We start from the raw sequence: 15699 nt of genomic DNA on the forward strand, positions 1-15699 counted from the left end.
GGCCATTTTGCTAGCTCCACATATGCCAAATTTGGTGTTAAGTGACGTGAATGGATGACAAAAGTGAATGACTCGTGCAAACTTGATAGTCCTAACACGCGCGTCATGTAATAACGCAACATACCACGCCCATAGCGTGCTCGCGGTTGTTTCGCTAGCTCCAGATATACTAAATTTGGTATCACGTGACGTGGATAAATGAAGGAAGTAAACTACACATTCAAACATGATAATCGTGACACGGAAGTCATGTACGGTATCATTTACCTCCACCTCGTAACGTTGTGCAAATTTTAAAATGACATATTAACCTTTCTCATTCGTGCTTCGCAATCACCGATTCCCACTGTACGTGGGATCTGCCAATTTTTTCTTTGCCAGTGTCCTTCATACTATACAGCCTGCAAAATTCTAAGTACAGTGTGTTTACAGCCCATGAGGATTTCTCGCAGATGCATCGGAATTTTAAATGCTTCATTGTGGGTGGCGCAAATCTACAGCAAAAAAGCTCATTTGAGAAAATATTCGCCGAAGCACACACTTTGCCTCTCGTACACTTTGACCCGACATTTCCAAATGAGCGCGAAGTTATATTAAGCGCAAAACGATTTTCTTTCTCGCCAGATGCAACCTTTGTCAACCGCGTGGCAGCCTTTTCGATCCTCTGTGGAAGCACCGCGGTGCGGAGAAAGGAGCAAACACGCCACTCCTCAAAACACGCTCTCATCGCGTGATTGGGACATTCTGCCACGCGACCGCCATTTGAGAGGCTATGATTTTAAATCAGGATTGTGATAGTTTTGTGAGCGTGCTAATGCTTTTTTGTGCTAAGGGCGTAACTATGCTGGTTCTGCCATCTTTAAACGAGGTTCAACCAACTTTGGACAAAGTCCCAAAATTCTCTTGCTGCGTAAGTTGTGCCACGCGTACCCTTTCTAACCTCAAGTGCAAGCAGAGACTGTTCGGGTTAGGCTTGCGGGGACAAAAATGGGACTCCGCCGAACGACCGTCGTTTGCGCACGGAACACTCCTTGTTTCAGTTGTACTTTTCGCCCAAGGGAAGCTGCCAAAAGACGGCAGTGTCAACAAAGCGTTAGCGTCAAAATAGAGGGACAAGAAAACGGGAAAGCAAAGTTTTTTCTCGGGACAGCCGCACAGGTTTCTCTGGGACTGATTCGAAACATGTTGTCGACTCCACTTTGTTTCTACGTCGGCCGGCGGCTACAGAATTGTGACACAATGCAACAACTCCACATCGTAGCTCGTTGTCGAAGTTTGTCACGTTGAGCAGACTCCTTATATTCGACATTGCTCTAGCTGAATTCCGTTCTTTACTTTAGCACAGTCTTTCGCTAGGACTCGTTTTCTCTTTTTTTTTTTGGCTTCGTGTGCGTGTGCTCTTTCGTACGCTCGCTAAAGAAATATTTACAAGGGGCATGTCTTTCTTCCCGTGAGTAGACAAATCAGGAACTTTGTGCGCCTGACACATACAGGCGTCTTGGCCTTTATATATTTACATCCTTCTTTGCTGTACAGCTGTACGCATGGAGGTGTAGGTGCAACCATATAGGCTTGGCTGAAGCCGCACAAAATGAGGTATATACCGCCACTCACTACTAATTTACGGAACATCAAGCTCAAAATGTGTGGTTTGCGCGAAGTGTTAATTGCAAATACATGACATACATCGCCGAACAAAACTAAAGTGATTGTCGCCGTCGACGATGGCGTCAACAGGAACTGCGGAAGAATTCAGGCGGCTAGAAGTTTGCGAAAAAAAAATCAGCACAAATTACGAAATGAATGACACAATACAACACGTTTAAATTTATACTGCGTCTTTTGTCCCACCTTTCACGCTGGTTCATTTCGCAAGTGTCGCATCAACTTGCACAGACAAAAGCACTAATAAGGGTTACGTTTGATGACAACATGATGTTCTAGACCTTCCATATTCGGGACATAATTGTGACGTCGCATCGCAAGGCGTTTCCAATGACATCACACAATAATTTTATATGTTGAAATTTATACCAATACCGAAGGCAATACTTCACCAAGTAGCGTGTTTTGTAATTAGACACAAACTTTGAAGCACACAAAAAAAATAAGGACAGAAAGAAGGAGTGGACAGGACAGCCTTGTAAAGCTTCTGTTACTTGTGAAGTTTTCGAGCCTTGAGGAGGTGAAAAACACGTCAGGAGCAGGATGTTTTCATGCAGATTAGAAAGAAGGATCAATACATCGACTGATAAGAAGAATGCGCGATGATTACGCGTAGTCGTGCAAAGCTGTTCGCTACGAAGATGACTGATTCACAAGTCCTCACGTTAACTACAATTGCGGCTATGTTATGATTGGTTCTCCCTGGGCTTTGTTCTGTGGTAAGTTCTCCCTGGGTTTGCTGGGTTGTAAGTCAGATGATGATTGATCAAAATAGTTGATCATAGTCGGTTAGCACTAAGCCGTCTTGTGCAGCTTAGTGGGAATTTCGCGTATTATTTCGTTTCCAATTATTTTTATTTATTTTCTTTCTCACTTTCTACTCATTTTTTTCATTTTTTATTGTGACTCTTTATTCCTTTCTCTTTTGTTCACGTTCTCTCTTTCTAGCTCTTTCTCCTTGTTTATGTGCTATGCTTCACTCTTTTCGTCCTCATTTTTGTACTTGTCACCGTCACTTCCGTTTGTTCAGCCCTTGCTATGCAATGGTATACAAGGCAATGCTCCGTTTTGTTATCTGGATTCAAGCACCAGGAATATACATCAACGTTATGTTGTCTAGACTGGTGTCCTATGTTTGATTTGTGCTTAACATTGGACGCGATGTGTCGACAGCCCCTCAGGTTCACAAAAAATAGGTGTGAAATGGAACAGCTGGAGATTTTGCGAAACATGTCAGTGATTCTTGCCTGATAACGAACGCTTTTGTTCAAATAACTTGATGTTAACCACGTTATTGGAACGAACCTTGTAACGGGCGTTTGCAAGAAACACAAACGTTTCATGCTATGCAAGGTTCTTTTTCTAATTTTTGTAAGAGTTGTCTTGGTTTAAACCTTCGAAAGCCTTCACGAAGGACAAAGCCGTTTGCAACAACAAACATTTAATTGGAAAGTAAAAAGACGTATCGACGCCACAAACCCGAAACACCTAATACAAGGTTCACTGCATGTGGTAAAACCCTCTTAACTACAAGCATAACACAGATGGAGTAATACTACTAAACTACAGAATCCGAATGCGGATGAGCTGCGGAATGAAGGAAAGTGGCAGTTAAGTATTACCAACACGCTGAGTGCTTGGCGACGTTTAACGAACAGGAACCTGGTAGCTCCAGCTTAGCACGCGGCGTGACTGGTGGTGAAACACTAGCTGCTGGTGATGCGTCAAGAAACCAGACCGGAACGTGGTGGCTCTGGCTTTCAGAGTGGACACGTGGTGATGAGTGAATGCTGGCTGCTGGCGATGCGTCGGGAAACCAGTGTCAACCTGGCCAGGCAGCTGGTCGCGCAGCTCGGGCATGCAGGCCAATGGCTGTAGCTCTCTTGTCGGCACCGAAGTCGGCAGGTCCTGGGCCGGATGGCTATGGTCTCTTCAAGCGGGAATGCAACGACAGGAGGTCCCGGCCAGTTGAAGTCTTGGAGTCTCAGGTCCGACACCCGACATCCCATCTTCAGCGCCCGGTCCGCTGATGTCCTACACATGCCAACGTCCTCTTCGAACCCTCCTTGCTCAGATCTACTCTGCTCATGGTTCTGTTGCAGCTCTGGCCCACATTTCCCGTCTTGTTTGCAGTCTGCTCAAGTTGCGTGGTGCCCAGCCATTGACCCCTAGAACCTTCGTGGCGACTGGTGATTGGGCCACCCCAGTGCCAATGTTCGCCGTCGTCGTTTTCAGCCGGCTTCTGTCTGCGCGTGCACTGCTTGTCTTCTTTTAGTGTCAGCAACTTTGCCAAGGCACTAGGAAACGCGCACTATTCAAACCCGCAACATACATCCCATAATTCCCCTTTTGAAAGAGGTTTTCTGTTCAGAAAAACTGCCACTTGGTGCACGGAACACATCGCTATAGACTTTGAACATCAAAATAAGGTTGCATATACCGACGCGCTCCACATACAGTCAGAGAGCACACAATGCACGCCTCTGTCAACAACAAAAAAAAATGTTTGACACGTGTACCAATGTAGTTGCATATCCACACAGCTAACAAAGGCTGACATGTTTTGGTGACTGCGCTATACCCAGTCAATCCTAAACATTGCACATTGGCTCATTTTCCATTCACAATAGAAAGACCCGTTTAGTCCGAAAGACCAGTTACATAACGGCACATAATATTTCGTGCCTAACCAACTACACACGTAAGATACTATGACTATCCTGACAACTCATTTGAACCAAAGCTTTCACTGTTCATACAATGCCCAAAATAATTCACAACTTGCTATGTGAAACAAAAATACCTGTAAATAATCTGACAGTAAAGCTCAAATTCAAGTTCACACCCCATGCCACTACCAGTAAAAATATATTTCACTACACTGCATGCACCAAGTTCACTGGCTCAAAGTCTATTCATGTCATTTCACACCTGGCATTAGGTTTTCGTTGATCACCTGACTAAGTGTCAAACACAAGTGCACAAGAAACACGGCTATTTACAAAATATTTGTGTCCGTTTTCGTAAGTTACCAGTCCTTAAAGAGCCACCGATTAAAAAAATGGCGCTGAAGTAATTACGTCCCAAACAAAACGTGCCGCCAGTTTCTTTCTCACACAACAAAACAACCGAGATGCTTGGTAGCAGCCCTGACCCGACGCCTGGTTGTATATCTGCAAGTAGCCTCCGACGCGCAGCGGATTCACTAGGCTGAATTAAACCAATACCGAAAGTCTTGGGAATAGGAACCGTACGAGAAAACTCTTCCTTTATGCTAACATTTGGCCTCGGCAGATTGGGTGCCAATGCATCTGATATTTCGCAGAGTGTGTTCAGCACCAACGGATGCCAAATAAGACGCATGACAGTAAATAGATGCTTGACCGTTCCGACCTCTCTGGTCGGGAGGTCGGAACGGTTTGCACTGGTGATTTGCCACCATATTTTAGCTCACTCACTGTAGACCCTTTCAAGGTTTACAAACACAGCCCCTTGATCACTTCCGGTTTTGTCAGTGTTGCCAAGTCAGAGGAGGCGCTGTAGCCAAAAGCTAGGGCCACCATAGCCCAAATATAGTTAAAGACAAGAAAGAGCAAAAATATTTGCATCGAAGTATAGCCATTCACATTTGCCTTTTTATTTAGTTACATTTTCGCTTTTGACGACATGTACTTTTACAATCCGTTGTTAGTGTATTTTCAAAAGTGGCCAGAAACCACGATGAGATTATGAGAGTCGCCTCGGAAGAATACTCCAGAAATCTTGACCAACTGCGGTTCTGCACTTATATCTGAGAACACGGGCCTCGCCGTTAGCGCTTGAGAACGTGAAAGTTCAATGTTCATGTACTTTTTAAGCTAATAAATTGAGTTTGCCTTAGTATACCGTTCGACAAACTTTCTCGACCATAAATATAGTAATGATAAAAATGAACAGACAGCACAATTGTTTAAGCTGCGTCGCACCAGTCAGTCACTGTTAAAAAGTCACCTTCCGAGGCCAGTATCGAGAACTCAGCGTTGTTTTACATGTGAAAAAGATGACCAAGAATTCTGTTTGACAAATTCTATGATCATATACGGTAGTTCTTCCGCCGTCCCTATTACGTTCGTGCATAAAAATCAGTTTAGCCCCACGAAATAACAAAAGTAGCCACTTATCGACAGGAGCATGGGTAGAATTTTCTATATGGGGGGGGGGGGGCACCTTTTTGGAATGGTCAATTTTTGTTCTGTATGTCATGGTGGAAAATATCTTTCGGGGGGTGGGGGCAGGTATGGTCCTGTATTCCACCCCCTGGCTACGCCACTTCTTATCGATTTCTGATACAGAAAAAGTAAAAAAAAAAGATGATTATACTTTCAATGATTGCGTTAATATTCTTGTGGCAGTGAAGGAAAAGCGGATACAACGTATAATAGCCGACGTTTCACGTCCCTAAGCGCGACGACATTGTCATGAAAGACGCCGTGCGTGGGGGATATGAAGATGCACGACCACCTGCGGTTATTCACATGTCCTGTGTAGCATTTCGCCTTTAAGAATTGCGGCTGCTGTGGCCGGAATTCAATCACACGACATTCAATGAGCATACGAGTCCCATAACAACAAGCCCATACGGTGGGTAAAACTGCAGTTTCAAAACTTTTGGCTAAACTTGCTGCGAGTAACACAGATGTCATAAAAAACACGAGCGATGGGCACAGGCGCCGAAATATGATATTGGGCGAAACGCGTGAGCTCATTATCCATGACCGCGGCCAGCTGCATCACTCATCATTCTTTGCAGGGTATGCACTCGAATGTGTGTAAGTTCTACAGCATATATACACAACACAATATACAAGCAATGCGCCCTCAATTTGAATAAAAAGTAAATGAACCACTACGCAATCGGCGAAATTGCAGAAAGTTCCAATAAACAAAAGGCCACTGGTACGTATATACAAATACACATCCCACTCCTTGGCTTCCAGTATAGAACTGAAGCCTAAAATTATGTGGTTCACATGCCAGTACAGCCGAAGAACAGCCGAAGTACAGCTTCCAGAGAGGTGGAAAGGCATTCTGCACCCGCTCCGACGAAGAAGAACATAGACTGCCGGTGCTTGTCACACGGTTTTCTGCTGTCTTGGGCGACGAAGCGTGCGGACTTTTGGTGTATTTCGACGTTTTCAGCTTCTTCAAGGACAAATGTGAATGAATCTTTAAAGATTTGTGTCCGCTCAATGAGAATCACCTCTGAAACGTTCATCACGGTTGCGTGACATACATACAAAAAAATCTGTCTCTAATTTTCAGTAGCCCAAATATAGCCACAAAGCCCACTCGCCGAAGACGATGCCAAAACATTTCTTTGTAGCCCATTTTGGCTATATACATTCAAACCTGGCATTGCTGGGTTTTGTCTACCGATGTGCTATAATAGCATTGGTTGACCCCCCAAAAATTAGAAAATAGTCTGATAATTTTCTACAGTTTCCTTCCCCTATTTGGCAAAACTCTATTCAAATAAATGTTTTTGAGCTACATAAAAATTATCAAACATGCTCTTGTACTTTACGCACGTTTCTTATATGTGAAACACGAAAGGGAGACTTTCCTGACGTTTGAAAAGAAATTGAAAACGTGTTTTCGATTTCGACTTTAGGAGCTGGTAAATGAGGTGACCGGAATTTTTTTTGGGGGGGGGGAGGGGGAAAGGGTACAACATTTGTGACCTTGAAAGCATCTATAGATTGAATGCGAGGCTCAGTGCAATCCAACTTCCCTTTTTGCACCTCCTAGCTAGCCACATCTGTACATGCTGAACATAACAGCTCTACCACTACACTGATTGATTTGATTGAATGTGGCGTTTAACGTCCCAAAACCACCATATGATTATGAAAGACGCCTTAGTGAAGGGCTCTTGAAATTTTGACCACCTGGGGTTCTTTAACGTGCACCCAAATCTGAGTACACGAGACTACAACATTTCCGCCTCCATCGGACATGCAACTGCCACAGCCAGGATTTGATCCCGCGACCTGCGGGTCAGCAGCCGAGTACCTTAGCCACTAGACCACAGTGGCGGGGCCAACCACTACACTGTCTGCTTGAACTAGTGCTTCCACACTCTCACCTCCCTTGTTCAGAAGAATCGCATCTGCAGAAACCCACGCGGTCATATTATGCCGCTTGGCGAGCGCGTTTCTCGCATGAAATTCGACCATGCTTGTGATTTCGGTTACCGCATCCGGCCGTAAACATGAACCTGAGCCCACTACATCAAACACTTCTTCGCGGCACTCGCCGTCATCACACCGGCGACCTTTTAGCGCTACTTCACTAGAGCTATTCGGAGGTAACCCTAATTCTTCATTACACTTGCCCGCCTCCTCAGGAGTTCGAAGGTGGCGAATGAAATGCGGCGAAGGAAACTACAAAGTTCCAATCTTGGAAAGCCGTCCGTCGCTTCAACAAGCTCTGCATGACTCTTGCTTTGTTGGCTGCCCACCTCTCCACCTTCCTCTATCTGGGCTCCTGGCTGTGAAGTAAGGTTGTCGTGAGGCTCGAGGCTAACCTTGCATGAATTTATTTCTCTCCAGCAAACAATTCTATCAAAGCAAACATTCACCGCTCGCTCTACACTCTGTATATCCAGCTGCCCCCTTTTCGCCACCGCAAGGTAGAGTCGCCGCTCGAGTTCTAGCCTCTCTGATTTGAGCTGCCGCTTCTTTTCGCGAGTATCACGCTCAAGCAGCTCTTTCTTTTCGCCTGTCTTTCGCTCGAGCTCCTCCCACCCTAGCACGCATTTTTAGCTCAAATTGCTCTCTCTTGATTCACATAAAAACGGCGCCGATAATGAGGGACAGTAAGTCAATGCCGCTGTCTGTCTCGATTTTCTTGTCCCTCGTTATTGGCGCTGTTTTTTATGTGAATCATGTCGTACTAACTCACCAAGCAACCATGTTAGCTGCTCTCTATTGGCCTTTAACTCCATTTTGAGCTTTTACTTCTGTGTCTTTAGCACTGCAGCCCGTTCCTCACGCCCTTTTTCAATCCATTCCTCGCACCATACTCTAAACTCTGTTCCCTTCAGACCCACAGGTTCAGCCAATTCTAATATCTTCCACATGCTAGTCATGGTTCACAGCGCGTCCTAAAATCCAGATGGTAAACAAACGGCCTTTTCCTTTCACGGACACCAATTTGTTGCGCAAGGTTATTTTTATAATGTTCATAAGAGCTCTCTAGGTCTGAACATCCGAGAGTCTTCACGAAGGACAAAGCCGTATATAACAACGAAAGTTTAATAGTAAAGTAAAAAGATGAAAATACCCCACAAAACCGAAACACTTATTAAAACGTTCACTGGATGTGATAAATTCCTTAACTACAGACAAAACACAAATTGTGTTAATGCACCCGACTACACAGTCTGAACGCGGGTGACGGAATGCGGGTGACGGTTTTACGGTAATGAATACAAAACGCGTGACTTTATCTCGAAACAGCGAGGGCAAACATTTATTATAAGGTGCTGGCCATGCAAACACGAAAATGCGTGTTTGTTGTCTTTTGACCTATTTTTTGAGACCATTTTTTCACCCCCTCTTGTAAGCAAAGAAGGTTACCTTGGATGACTAGAGAGACGAGCCTTAATTATGTTTTTCATGTCTGTTTTGTATAGGTTACTCCTAATGGTAGCTTCAACATTTCTTATTCGCAGTCAGATGTTGAAAAAATACTAATAAATAAATTAATTATACTACTTTACCTTTTTGGACTTTCACATGCGCTTACATGACCTTCTAGGACTAATCGACTTGCATTTTTCATTCATATCCCGTTCCGCAACTGCTAAAACGAGGCAGCATATCATCTGCACAAATCTATCATTGAAATAAGTCATCAACACAATAAAAAATCAACCCTCATTTTGAGACACGTGAACTCCGCTGCCACCGACACGTGGAAAACGTAGTACAGCACTCTAACCTAGATTGTGGCAGGAATCCCGCTAACGAGATTAAGTATTTTAACGTTGGCCTCGCATGTATGCGTCAGTGGAACCGCTAATCGAAATTTAATCTGCTGTTCGAACACGCAACGATGCCAATTACAGTCCACAAGCGAAATTCTCCAGTCCAGCTACCCGCTTCCCACGCGATCCATTAATTAATATATGCCTCCAGTAATGGAGCTGAGGCTGACAGTCTGAATGCCCCGGGCAGTGCATGCCTTGAAATGGTGAGTAGTTCTACGTACGAGCTGTGTCATTTTCTCCCAACTTCGTTTTTTGTAGAGCGTGCAAGCTTACTTGTGCGAATAATGGAACAAAAAAAAAACAGTAACACCCGACAACAGCAGCTGGCCTTCACTAAAAGCAATGCAAGCAACGATCTCCAAGAAATTGGGTTCAGGATAAGCACCGAATCGTAGTGAGCCCACGACTTTGTGTATCAATGAGCACAAAAGGAATATGAAGTTGATGTTCCCAGAATGCTCCTTTACAGAGTCTCTAATCACGAGTTAGCACGATGTAAAACATTTGTGTAAGTACTGTATAGAGATCTCATGCATGATCTTACGGAATAGAATAAAAGTACCACTGTTTGCCAAAGGGTAGAATTAGTCAAATTCATGAAGCTATTATATTTACGAGTTTACGGAAGATCCTGATGACTTTGTGTGCGGGACGTCTTGTTTTTTTTCTTACAATTAGAAATGGTACTCTATGCTTGTAAGAATACTAATATCATAAAGGGAAGATCATGCTATAAGAAAAGAAGAAAACACTTTCTTCTTGGTTACGATCAACAACTTTTTAGGGAAGACTCTGTTGCATGGTTTGCCAAAATCAGCGAACATTCAGTAACATATCTTGATTACGGGCGTAAGCGACCCACTTGAGCAAGTGACATTGCCAGGGTATCTCCCGTAGGTATGCGTAGCATTTACCAACAATGCAGGAAATGCTAGGGTACTATAAAAAACACACGTGAACTCGAATTCGCAGAGCGCGTGAAAATTCCGCGTGTCCGCATTGCACAATCTCACCACTAGTTTTTCTGGCTGCAGAAGCATGAAGTATTTATTCTGACATGCCTCATAGTTGTAAAAATTTCTCCTTGTTAATTCGTTCCTCCGTTCCCATTCACCCTACGCCAAACAGCCGGAAATTTTGAACAATAAGCAGTTCAGTGAAAAAATCAGTAAGATCGTGTCATCAAGGCTAATATAAACAAAGCGCCGCAACTATTAACGCGCAGCACAGCTGTGGTGTGTGGGATGTGCGTTGTGGACGCTGGCTTTGCCAAGTTTAACGAACATCTCAAGTGTCACAAACAGTACTTAATATTAACAGACAGACAATAAAACCAAGATAAGTATGGGGCCTGAAATTTACACTTCTTTTCTTCGTTCATAGCGAAGGTCTAGTTTTCGCAGAATCGATGCTTTCAGGTAGCAGAGAGCAATTATTGGTCAGCTGCTAGCTTGTAAAAAAGATTACGTGCTACGTGAGGCCAACAGTGTTCTTTATTCGCTGCAATGGCAACAGGTGACACTGGTTGAGGCTACTACGATTAAATTCACTTATATACCCTATAAAGTGGACGTATGACCACTACCATAGTTCAGTGGTTGGGCATCGGACATCTTATTCTTCGGTTGTCTGTTAGGATACTGCCAATGATAAGTTATCTTTTTGTCCACATACATTTCTTCACATTTACATTACATTTAAATGTAACAATATTTCCTATGCTTTTTTGGCAATATTGTCTATTACTAATCAATATTATTGTGTTTAATTAAAATAAATAAGACCTTTTTTACATATTCATTCATTCATTGGAAGAGTAGGTGTTAATTCTTTACAAATATTTACGTGAGGGCATGAGGATGATGTCACGTCTGATCCTTAAAACAGGGCAATGTTTAAGCTACCCTCGTGTGCATGGGAAACTATACGTGGGAATACCACTAAGTAAGTCACAAGCTACAGTACAGCTCACACCTGGACGTAAACTCCTCCCTTCTAAACGCCTTTTTAGGATTTGTTTTACTATTCACTGAGAATGCCAGTGAAAACCACGCTACACAACTCTCGGCGGTAAAAGCGCCGACCCGGCGCGTTTATGGGGACACGGTAAGATGGTGGTAAGACTTTAGCGTTAATACGTGGACGACGTCGCAAGATAAGAGGTGACAAGGATGTCGGATTATACAGAACAATTTCGTACGTAACCTCTGTCACTCGTCGAACCAGGCGATATGAGCCCTTCTAACGAGAAAGCAGCTTCTCAGAAAGGCCGAGACGTCGCGTTGGGCACCAGAGAATGACTAGGGAACCTGCTGTAGATCAGTCTTCATAATGCTGCTCATCGTAATGGTGCTTCTGTGTTTGTTAAGAAGCCGTTAGTCTTTTGCAGGCGAGCTGAATGGCGTGGTAAGCGCGAGTAATAGCATCAAGAGCGTATTTGGTAGACTACGATGAAGAAGCCGGAAAAAACGTATCCAGTGGCAACGTTCCTTCGCGTCTAATGAAAAGGTAAAAAGGTGAGTATATAGCCAGCAGTGTCGCGGAGGAAAGAGTTGTACGCGAACGTCACGTATGACAGTGCAAGGTCCCCGGTCACGGGGATCGGAGGGCACGTATTTCAAAAGCTTATTTCCTGAAGTGACGTTTGAGCGTTCTGTAAGCCCACTTGTCTGCAGTTGGTGCTATAGGTCATGGGATGATTCTGGGTGGAGCACGAATGCAGGGTGTTGTCAATCACTTAATCAAGAAAAGTTAGGCTTCAGTCAGCAGTTGGCGGGGGACACCGTTCACTATAATAGGGTCTCGAAGCGAAACATTGGCCCCGTATCAGCATGTTACACTGTAAATGTAGTCGAAAGACGATAGTTTTGCGTCTGGAGAGAGTGAGCAAAACGTTTATTTGATGTTCCGCGCAAGAAAATAGGTGAATGGTATTCTGGATGCGCTACTTTAGAGTGCCTCGATGCATGCAGTGGAGGCGAACGAGTGCATTGAGGCATGTCACACGTAAATCATGAGCGCTATTTGGCAGTTACCTTGAAAAACCAAGCGCGCGGCGTGCGCGCCTGCCTTGGAGGCGAGAAGGTGTAGAACGCAAGGTGACGTGTAGTTGCCACCGCCAGTTTGTCTTAGCAAAGAGCTGGAAACACTTGCCTTTTGGTGCAAGCGTTGCATTGTCAGTGCAGTGTGATACGCTTCGGGTCTTAGAATTACTTATTTGTGCCTTTTCGAGTATAAACACGCACATACAAGAATATTGACGGGTCGTTATGGTGTCTCAAATATGCGTAATGAGTGTTTTTACTGACAATCACAGAAGCCACAATGCTCAAACTTTACATCACATCATCACATCACTTTAATACCTTAAAGACCCCCATGTAGGAGGTATTACATAAGGGGTGGGTTACAGGTAAGTGCACACAGGTTTTCAAATGGAAATGTGCGTGGTGACCTTCTCTTTAAATGTTGCTGGACACGTGATGGCTGGAACGTCACAGGGAAGGCCATTCCAGTCCACTGCTACACGGGGGAAAAAAGAGGCAGAAAAAGTAGTAGTGCGAGCATGTGGACGGGCAATTTGAAACGCGTGGGCAGTGCGGTGAGATATGCGCGTCGGTGGGACGATGTAGGGTGCTTGATTAAGAGGGCTGTGAAAGAACTTGTGTAGCAAACAAAGACTGGTAATGCGGCGGCGCACTGAAAGATTCGAAAGACCAGTTTCACGTTTAAGGGATGATATGCTTATGTTATATGAATATGAAGAATGTATGAACCTAGTGGCGCGGTTTTGCACAGACTCTAATTCATTTATCAAGTATACCTGGTGCGGGCTCCATATGGGAGCTGCATATTCTAGTTTAGTTCGGATTAAAGATTTATAGGCGAGAAGTTTGATGTCAGGTGGGGCATGACGCAAATGACGCTTCAAAAAACTCAGAGTTCGGTTCGCTGATGATATGACGTTCGTGATATGCGTGTGCCATGAAAGATCACTGGATAAGGTGACGCCTAGGTATTTATAGGATTTAATTTGTTCAAGAGTAGAGTTAGCTATTACGTAAGAAAAATGCATGGGATTATGCTGGCGTTGAAAAGAAACGAGTTTGCATTTAAAGGGGTTAAGCTCCATCAACCACAGGTCGCACCATTGCTGTACACGATGAAGGTCATTTTGAAGTGCAGTTTGATCAGAGGGGTTAGTAATTTTGCGGTATAGAACACAATCGTCGGCAAACATGCGGATATGAGAAGATACATGCATGGGTAAATCGTTAATATATATTAGAAACAGAAGGGGTCCGAGGACGGAACCTTGGGGACTCCCGATGTTACCGAGAGGGAGCTGGAATGTTTATTTCTAATATCGACAAACTGGGAACGGTTAGCAAGAAATTCTGAAATCCATGCAAGAATTTTGGGGTGCAGATTCAACTGGGCAAGTTTTAGTAACAGGCGTTTGTGTGGTACCTTATCGAAAGCTTTAGCGAAGTCTAGAAAGATTGCATCAGTCTGGAAGTTACGGTCAAGATTAGCGTGCAAATCATGAGTAAATATAGCTATTTGTGTTTCACAAGATAAAGATTTACGAAATCCATGCTGGGAAGAATGAAAGAAATTGTTAGCATGCAGAAAGTTTATTATGTGAGTGTATATGACGTGTTCCATAATTTTGCATGAGACGCTGGTTAGTGAAATGGGGCGGTAATTTAGGGGTGACTGTTTGTTACCTGATTTGTGGACCGGAATGACCTTTCCCACTTTCCAGTCTTCTGGCAGCATTCCTGCTTTAAGTGACAATGAAAACAGCATCGACAAATACACTGCAATAATTTGTTTAGTGTTTTTTAACAGTTTAGAGTTAATGTTGTCAACGCCAGCCGATGATGAAAGTTTAAGTCTGTCGATAAGGGACGAAATTCCAGCAACAGAAAATTCCACTGGAGTCATTATTGGTAACGTCGTAGTAGGTGGCGAGGGAAGTGGCGAATCGGCTTCTTTTGTGAACACAGAGCAGAACGCGATGTTAAAAACGTCGGCACAATCACCGTCGCTAACTTCCTCACCATATTGGTCAGTAAGCGTTATTTCACGCGGCGGTTGCGGGTTTATAACTTCCCAGAACTTTCTAGGGTTATTTGTTAGAATTTTAGGTAAGTCAATGCGATAAAACGTCTGTTTTGCACTTCGAATTGCAGCATAATATGCGTCTTCTGCAGCATAGTACTTCTCCCATGCGCACGCAGTACCATTACGTTTCGCAGTACGAAAGAGACGTTTCTTTTTATTTTCCTGCCTTATTAAAAGTTTCGAAAACCATGGTTTATTTTGATTAGCAGGTAAGTTCATCTTTGGGATATATGTATTAGTTAACTCGAATATTTTGTCCCTAAAGACTAACCAGTTGCTGTTAAGAGATCTGGAATCGAAACTGGATTCAAACTCAGGCAGGAAATCTCGCAGTTCATTTTGGATTGCTTCATAATCACCTTTGTTGTACATATGAATTGTTTTGCTGGAAATGTGGCGTGTTTTAGGGATGAAGTTTAATGTAGTATGAATGACTTTATGATCACTGATTTCACGTAAGTAGGAGATAGATTCTAAGCTTTCGGGGCTGTTTGTTAGTATAAGATCTAAAATGTTCGAAGATTCACTAGTTACACGAGTTGGTTCCGACACCAGTTGCGTAAGGTTAAAGTTCAGACAAACATCGACAAATTCTCTTGCTTCGGCATTTCCTGTAATTAGTTGTGTTTCGTTTATCCAGTCAATATTCGGGAAATTAAAGTCGCCATAGAGGAGGATATGTGCGGATGGGTGTTTATTAGTAAGCGTAGACAGCACTTCATTCAGTTCGCGGGCGAAATTTGGATCAGAGCGAGGGGGCCTGTAGCATACGCCAAGTAATACTGTTTCGGGTGGGGCACGGCACAATACCCATAATATTTCAAGTTGTGAAGGAATGTTGATAAGGGAGCAAGATAGCTCTTTGCTAGTGG

This window comes from Rhipicephalus microplus, chromosome 4 (genome assembly GCF_043290135.1).
Source record: "Rhipicephalus microplus isolate Deutch F79 chromosome 4, USDA_Rmic, whole genome shotgun sequence".
NCBI lineage: Eukaryota > Metazoa > Arthropoda > Arachnida > Ixodida > Ixodidae > Rhipicephalus > Rhipicephalus microplus.